Source organism: Muntiacus reevesi, chromosome 2, assembly GCF_963930625.1.
Source record: "Muntiacus reevesi chromosome 2, mMunRee1.1, whole genome shotgun sequence".
In the NCBI taxonomy this organism is placed as follows: domain Eukaryota; kingdom Metazoa; phylum Chordata; class Mammalia; order Artiodactyla; family Cervidae; genus Muntiacus; species Muntiacus reevesi.
In genome coordinates, this window is record NC_089250.1 from 50,987,300 (window position 1) to 50,996,266 (window position 8,967).

Here is an 8,967-nt window from a genome sequence, read left to right on the forward strand (position 1 = left end):
CCCGTAGGTAAATTAAAATGGAGGAAGTCTTGTTCAGGCTTCAGAAGCAGGAGAGCAGGCCTCTGACCTGCTTCTGACCTGCCTGGACACTGCTCAGATTCTGTGCCTACCCACAAGCACAGCAAGTCAGGCAGTACTTCAGATAAGAAAGGGAATGGGACATCTTGAGCTCCTAGAGGTTTGGCCAACCATGCCTGAAGTTAACAAAAATTTTATGGGCTTCCCTGGTGGCTCAGACGGTAAAAACTCCACCTGCAATGCAGGAGACCTAGGTTCAATTCCTGCATTGGGAAGATCCCCGGGAGAAGGGAATGGCTACCCACTCCAGTATTCTGGCTTGGAGAATTCCATGGACAGAGGACCCTGGCAGGCTATATAGTCCATGGGGTCTTGAAGAGTCGGACACAACTGAGCGACTTTCACTTTCACTATGACTCACAAGATAAAACAAGCTGCATTCTGTAAAAACATTAAAGTAAGACCAGAGCTGCATTTTTGCATGAACTGATGATGATATTAGTTTGCAGCCTGGGATTATAAGTGGGAACCCCCCAAACAGCAGCTTGAAGTCTTACCCCGGACTTTTTCCTAATTGGGACTTCACGTTGCTTTTACTTGGGGCTTCTCAATGCGCTGCTTAAATCTAGATGTTGGTCGGCCCAATTTGCTGATGTATGTGATGCTCCTCTTCTCTATGGTTTCTATTTCTCTTTTCTTTTAATGATTGTACTTTGAAATTAAGTTAAACACCTCTCTTTTAAATACTGAGACTGTTTATTTGTGCATAACCTTTCAAACCTGAAACGGAAGTCAAACTTTGGGCAAAACATAAATTGGTGCTATGAGCAGGATTTGTGAAACAAAATGCCACTCTTTAAGAAGAAAGAGGTTAAGATTAATGAAGTTTTCATTCCCTGAGGGGAAGATTTGCCTTACTGCTTATTAGCTACTGAATGAATCCATATCCACTGGATTGTGTGAGAATGGGACCTCAAATTAAAGCAGGCCGAATCTTTTGAAGTTATTGAATGTTTGTGCCAGTTTGGCTTGTGCCAATTGAGAAGGACAGGAGTGGACCTCACTGGTTCCGAGAGGCTGGATCCTCCTCTCTACTTACCATAAGGTACAGGAAACCAAGTTAAAACTGGTTGAAGAGAAGTCACAATTAAAGAATTATGTGATTTGCAAGGACAATTATCCATGTTACAAAGTCAAAGTTACATTTTAGCTGACCAAGTCTCCACTTTCCAATTGGTAGCCGAAAAAGTCACTGTAAAGTTTGCACAAGCTGAATATTGAAAGAGGTGCAGCAAAGTTAACAAAAAGAGAGTTCATTTGATAATAGCTAATGCAGGGGTAGACTGGGACTCCAGTGCTTGGGATAGGAGATTAATCCCTCCGAAGTTCAGGGACCCCTGTCCAGACTATAAAGTTTTGGGAAAAAGAAATAAAAAAAAAATAAAGTTTTGGGAAATACAATGGACTAAATAATATAGAGAGATGTTACATAAGGCTAAGCAAAAGATAATGGAATTTAAAACTGCCTAGACAAAAAGGGAGGCTCAAAATTTATAAGGCTATTTGGCTTCTGGCAACATCATATTCCACAGTTGGGCCAGATATTGAGTCTACTTTACAAAGAAATTTGATGTGACTAAACTTTTAAGGAAAGAAAATGTAAATGAGATAAGAGCTTTTAGATAAACTCTATTAAGAATAATTATGCTTTAAGAATGTCTACCTAAAATAGTTTCTCCAGGTTTTGATAACTTGAATTCTAGGGCTGTGCTAAATTAGGTTAAATAATAGAAGTTTGAATAATTAGGCCATTTCCAAATGAAATAATATGCTAAAACAGTAATTACTAAACACTGGCTTTCTTTTTTATAGAGAAGTGAAGGGTTTAGAAGTATTAATTAATATGTTGGTACCATTCTGAGGTGTTCTCTAAGAAAGCAAAAATTTTTAGAAATTATCACTGGTATTTATGTTCACCAATCTACAGAATGCTAATATAAAGGACAGTTTATGGTTGCTTAAGGAAAGTGGGATAAGTTATGAGGAATGGGATTGCATTTTGTGAAAGAAAAAATAAATAGGTCTGACTTACAGGTGTCTGTTTCTGAACAGGAGAATACAGTGTTTACTATAGAAAGTGATAAGAAGGATTTGTGGAAAGTGGACCCCAAGAAAAGAATGTTATGCATAGTACAAGTTTTTTTGGGGATGTTGAACTGTCTTTTGATAAGTTTCTTTACCTTTTAAGTGATTTGTTCTGTATTTGCTTTTGAAATCTTTTATTGTTACTTCAGCTGAGTGAATAACTATTGCTTCATAGTGACCTATGATCTTATCTGACTGAGTGCTCTAAACTCTTTGATATTTTTGACAGAACTTCCTAAGATCAAATTCTAATGAAGTTCTTTTGACTTCTAGCTAACTTTGAGGGTGATTTAGAAGGCCCCTACAGCATCCCAAAGAAAGATATTAAACTAATTAGTTTCATTATATTATAGGTACATGAGAAGTGCTGTCAAATAAGTAAAAAATCTTCTTAGGTTATATTGTATGGTAAATCTTACTAATATAGATATTCTAGAAATTATACAGAGTTCAAAAAGATCTGATATGTCCTGGTAAAATATTATCAGTCATAATTTTAGTTATTATCTTAAAGTGTGACATGTCATAGCAGTAACCAAGTTACTTTGTCGATTGCATTGTAGTCAGATTTTAAACCTGTCTTTTAAAGCTTTTTTGTCATTAGAGAGAACTATGGTTTCATTCTGATATCTTTGCAAAAATACTACCTCTTCAAGATTTACAGAAAGGACTTTCTAAGATTAAACGAAAATTAACTAGATAAACAAAAACTGTTATTAACGGTAAGTTTGTATCAGACTGGAATTTGGTTTTCTATTTTAAGAGTAAAAAAGTTTTCTTGGAATGTGGCTTTTGATAACAGATTATGTGAATTTCTTTGCCCTTAAGTGATTTATATTTGTTTTTAAAATATTTTGCTACTTGGTAAAGTAAATATTATTTCACAATAATCTGTGAAGATTGTGACACACATAGATAAGGCTCATGCTGCTTCTACAAAAAAAATTTACCCCTCATTGTCAGACGTTTGCTACCCTGATGGCCTTAGAACATGGCAACAGTCTACTCCTAAATCAAGGAATTTAAAATGGATAAACAATAGCTATAAATCAAGCAGTTGTGGCTATGGAAATCCAAGAGAGCCTCTTGTTTTTTTCCGGTTCCCTGACAAACCTCATTTTTTATTTGATGGGATAAAGCCTTCCCTGGCTACAGGGTTAATGCCCTCTCTCACACATACACACACAAATTTTATGTTACACTGAATATTAAATTCTAGTTTTATTATCAGATACTCCATGAGCTACAATAAAGGGACATAAAATTACATGTATATATCAATGAACTATATGCTAATTGAAGCTTATAGCAAAAACAGCAAGACAAAAGAGTGCCTTTGGGCTTCTGAAGTAGGAAATTTCCAGAGGGTGGGAGAAGTAACACTACCTTTGAAAAGTTATTGGCCTATTATTGGACTTTGATTGATACGGAATAATTGACTATGAATCATAATGTAATATTAAGACCTCAAGTGCCAGTCATGCAATGAGTACAAAGTTCTCCCAAAACCCACAGTATTGGGCAAACTCAGGAATCCAGCATAATGAAATGGAAATGGTATATTCAGGACCAAGCCAAACCTGGGCCACATGAGGTTGCTGCCTTAAATGAAAAGATTTCTGAAGTTCCTACTAAAGACTTCCAAAATTCCTATTAAAAGCTATAGTTAGGCCTGAGATAACTGAGTTGTCTGTAAAATGGAGAAAGCCCTTGGACTCTTCACTGGTGGCTCAGCGGAAAAGAATCTGCCTGCAATGCAGGAGGTGCGGGTTCAATCCCTGGGTAGGGAAGATCCCTTGGAGAAGGAAATGGCAACCCACTCCAGTATTCTTGTCTGGGAAATCCCATGGACAGAGGAGCCTGGCTGGCTACAGTCTATGGTGTCACAAAAGAGTCAGACATGACTTAGCAACTAAACAATAACACAAACTTTTGACTCTTTAACTGTACTAGAAAAACAGCATGATGGATCAGCTAAATATATAGGATCCATTCACTATTGGAAAGTGGTGGCACATAATCTGGTCACTACTAAATCACTGACAACTACTGAGGAAGGTAAAAGTAGCCAATTGGCTGAGTTATATGTGGTTTATCAGGTATTAAAACAAGGGAATGAGTGCCATATATACACAGATTCTTGGTCAATCAATGGATTGGCCACTTGGCTTTCCCTGTAGGTAAAAAAATGGGGCTTCCTAGGTAGTAAAGAACCCCCCTGCCAATGCAGAAGAAGTAGGAGATGTGGGTTCAATCCCTGTGTTGGGAAGATCCCCTGGAGAAGGGCTCGGCAACCCATTCCAGTATTCTTGTCTGGAGAATCCCATAGACAGAGAAGCCTGGTGGGCTACAGTACATGGGGTCACAAAGAGTTGGACACAACTGAAGCAACTTAGCACAAGGGTAAGGAATAACTGACAAACTTACTCCAAAGAGCTATGGGGAAAGGAATTATGGTTTGACATTTGGGAAATTGTTCAAACTACTAATGTTTCAGTCTTTCATTTAGATGCTCACAGTGTTCCAAATTCTACTAAACAATGGTATAACTATTATAGAGGAACAAACCCGAATCCAAGCTGTAGAAGTTGATCCAGACTCCAATGACTTAAAAGGTTTGACTTTGTGGGGACACCAAAAAATGTGGCCATCTGGAAGAAAAAGCAACATACAGGTGGGCTCAGGATACCGGTACTTCCTTAACTATGGATCTCATTAAATCTGTTATTTCACAATGTCCAATTTGTCAACATATCAAGCATAGAAACTTGACACAACTAGTCGAAGGACAATTGGCACTTGATAAGAAGCCTGGGCAAATATGGAAAATTGATTATATTGGACCATTAATTCGAGATAAAGGATGCCAACACGTGTGTACTGCTGTGGACACCTGGGTGTTTAGTGGTCATTCCCTTCAGCAAAGCCAGTCAGACTAATACTATTAAAACAATGGAGATAATTTATATTATAGTATTCTACTTCAAATTCAGAGTGACAATGGGTCATATTTTAAAGGTAAATTAATATAAGAGCTTCCACAAGAACATAATATATAGTGGATCTTTCGTATTCCTTATTATCCTCAAGCAGTTGGTTTGATTGAAAGAATGAATGGTTTGATTAAATAGCAATTAATTAAACTTGGAGAGGGCTGTTATAAAGATTGGAGGACTAACTTGAATATTGCCCTCAATATTTTAAATGATAAACATCCAGGAAAATCAGAAACTCCTTTGATGAGAATGACTATTCCAAGTTACAGATGTATAAAATAGACTTCCATCCCAAAACAACTGAGCCTTGGGAAATTAGCCCAGTAGTATTAGCTCCTTTCTGAGCTACTCCTGAGGCTGCCAAACTGGGTTTGTACTCTATATCTGAACACAGACTTACTAAAAGATTGATATGTGTTATTACAACTGGCATTGGAATTAAAATGCCTCCTGGACACTTTGGATTAATCAATGAATGCTCCAGGTTAGCGTTAAAAGGGATCTGTGTCCATGGGGGAGTGATAGATCCAGACTACCAAGAAGAAATCCAAGTAATTCTACAAAATGAAGGAAAGGATGATCTATTTATTAATCAACATGATCAAATTGCCCAATTGCTGATTCTTCCATGTGTAATTGTTGTTGTTTCATCACTAAACTGTGTCTGACTCTTTGTGGACCTCATGGACTGTAGCCCGCCAGGGTCCTCTGTCCATGGGATTTCCCAGGCGAGAATAATGCAGTGGGTTCCCATTTCCTCCTCCAGGGGATCCGCCTGACTTAGGGATCAAACTGCATCTCCTGTATTTCAGGTGGATTCTTTACTGATGAACCACCAGGGAAGCCCTTTCACGTGTAATTGGCAAAATACAAAAAGGAGAACCTCCCACTTTATTAACAGAAGTGATGGTGAGTTTAAACCCACAAATGAAATAAACGCAGTTGGAGCTAAAGTCTTGGTGAAGCAGCCTAGAGGTCCTCCCACACCTGCTGATGTGATTGCATAGGGGAAGGATCATACTGTATTAGTGATGATCCCTAGACAGGAAAGATGAAAATATGTGCCATTAACCCACTGTTATCTCCTGAATAGATTATTCTTGGAAGCCTGAATGTAATGTGGATTGTCATTCACTCCTCAACCATCAAGGATATATTACAATTAAAAGAAAAATATGAAGAAATCAACTGGGGAATTTTCAGTTGGAGAAACCTAAACCAGACCTGAACTCAGGATAACTTCGCCTGCCCAATAAACAAGGCCTGTTCTTTCTTAACTTTGCCTCTCTATGGACAAGGTTTATCTCTCTGCTAGATTACACACCACTGGTAAGGAAATAGCTCAAGCCTTGAACACAAGTATCATGTGCCAATTTCATGTGTCACTTTAATAGTCACAACCACTTACTGATAGGTTGTGACAAGGCTGACAAGGGACTGCTATGTGGACCAACTTCTAGAATTTGGGGAATCCTGCTTATTGGAGAACCTCATCAGCTATTGTGAATGGACTGTTTTCCCTAAAACCTACAATGTTTTTTGAAAGAGCCCCTCAATTAGTATGTATTGTGACTGATGATGTAAAAACACTACCTCTATATATCAGTTAGGAACCCCTTTCTCTGGATTCCTAACACATGTTGATGATTTATATTGGAAGGGGACCACCTATTATTCCCACCCCCCCCATGAAAACTCAGGTGTTATTGACTCAAATGCTGTTTCCTGCTTTGTCTGTTTCTAATACTAGCTTCTCCTTAGAACCCCTACTTAAAATTTTGCAAGGAACCAAAGTATTACAAAATTTCATAGAAAAATGTAATTGTACCTTGATAGAAGGTGTTACTTGGTGCAAAAGTAATTGCGATTTTACATTGTTGAAATTTGCTTTTTGATATTGGAATACATTCTTAAATAAATGTGGTTATGTTATACATCATTTTAATGTGCATTTCCCACGTTACGTTTTTTTTTTTTTGCTAATGACTTACTACTTGCTGCTATTTTATATTTATTTTAGACTATGGAAATGATGTTAGACAAAAAGCAAATTCAAGTGATTTTCTTATTTGAGTTCAAAATGGGTTGTAAAGTGGCAGAGACAACTCGCAACATCAACAGTGTATTTGGCCCAGGAACTGCTAACAGACGTACAGTGCAGTGGTGGTTCAAGAAGTTTTGCAAAGGAGCCGAGATCCTTGAAGATGAGGAGTGTAGTGGTCAGCCATCGGAAACTGACAACGACCAAGTTAGAGCAATCATCAAAGCTGATCCTCTTACAACTACAGAAGTTGTCAAAGGACTCAATGACAACCATTCTAAGGTCATTTGGCATTTGAAGCAAACTGAAAAGGTGAAAAAGCTCACTAAGTGGGTGCCTCATACCGCTCCTGCTGCTGCTGCTGCTAAGTCGCTTCAGTAGTGTCCGACTCTGTGTGACCCCAGATGGCAGCCCACCAGGCTCCTCTGTCCCTGGGATTCTCCAGGCAAGAACACTGGAGTGGGTTGCCATTTCCTTCTCCAATGCATGAAAGGAAAAGTGAAAGTGAAGTCATTCAGTCATGTCTGACTCTAAGCAACCCCATGGACTGCAGTCTACCAGGCTCCTCCATCCATGGGACCTTCCAGGCAAGAGTACTGGAGTGGGTTACCATTGCCTTCTCTGGGTGCCTCATGAACTGACCAAAAATAAAAAAAAAATTGTCATTGAATCATTTCTCAATTAAATTGTGACATGCAATGAAAAGTGAATTTTATACAATTGGCAATGACCAACTCAATAGCTGGACCGAGAAGAAGCTTCAAAGCACTTCCCAACGCCAAACTGTCACCAAAAAAGGTCATGGTCACTGTTCAGTGGTCTGCTGCCTGTCTGATCCACTACAGTTTTCTGAATCCTGGTGAAACCATTACATCTGAGAAGTATGCTCAGCAAATTGATGAGATGCACCGAAAACTGCAATGTCTGAAGCCAGCATTGGTCAACACAAAGGGTCCAATTCTTATCTACAAGAGAACCCAATCACACGTTGCACAACCAACACTCCAAAAGTCGAATGAATTGGGCTATGAAGTTTTGCCTTATTCACCATGTTCACCTGATGTCTCACCAACTGATTACTACTTCTTTAAACATCTCAACAACTTTTTGCAGGGAAAACCCTTCCACAACCAACAGGATGTAGAAAATGCTTTTCAAGAGTTCATCAAATCCTGAAGCATGGATTTTTATGCTACAGGGATAAACAAACTTATTTCTCATTGGCAAACGTGTTGATTGTAATGGTTCCTATTTTGATTACTAAAAATGTGTTTGAGTCTGGTTATAATTAATTTGAAATTCACGGTCTGAAACCGCAATTAGTTTTGCACCTAGCTAACTAGTACAGACTATAAGTTAGTGGATATAAGAGTTAATGTACAAAAATATATTTCTCACTCATGGTGGGACTTTTTCTTTACTATATTCCCTACTGCTCAGAAATGGTTTTCTGCAGTTTAACCTCTTGCTTGTATCTTTATTTTGTTTCTTTTGACCCTTTGGAATTGTTATTTGACCTATAGAATTAGCAAGACTGCTCATGTTATTTTGTCTTATTTCTATGCTCTTCAGCCTAAACAATCCTGAGGACAACTGTTAGGGAAGTTAAAATGGAGGAAATCTTGTTCGGGATTCAGAAGCAGGAGAGTAGGCCTCTGATCTGCTTCTAACCTGCCTGGACACTGCCGGGATTCCGTGCTAGCCCGTGACTAGCCCACACCAACAGCTGGTCAGGCAGTATGTTAGATAAGAAAAGGAGCGGGTCTT

General features: G+C 38.4%; 1 pseudogene; it reads left to right on the forward strand.

The window, feature by feature from the left end:
* Positions 1-7,182: 7,182 nt before the first annotated feature.
* Positions 7,183-8,464, forward strand: LOC136157154 (histone-lysine N-methyltransferase SETMAR-like; annotated as a pseudogene).
* The last annotated feature ends 503 nt before the right edge of the window (positions 8,465-8,967 follow it).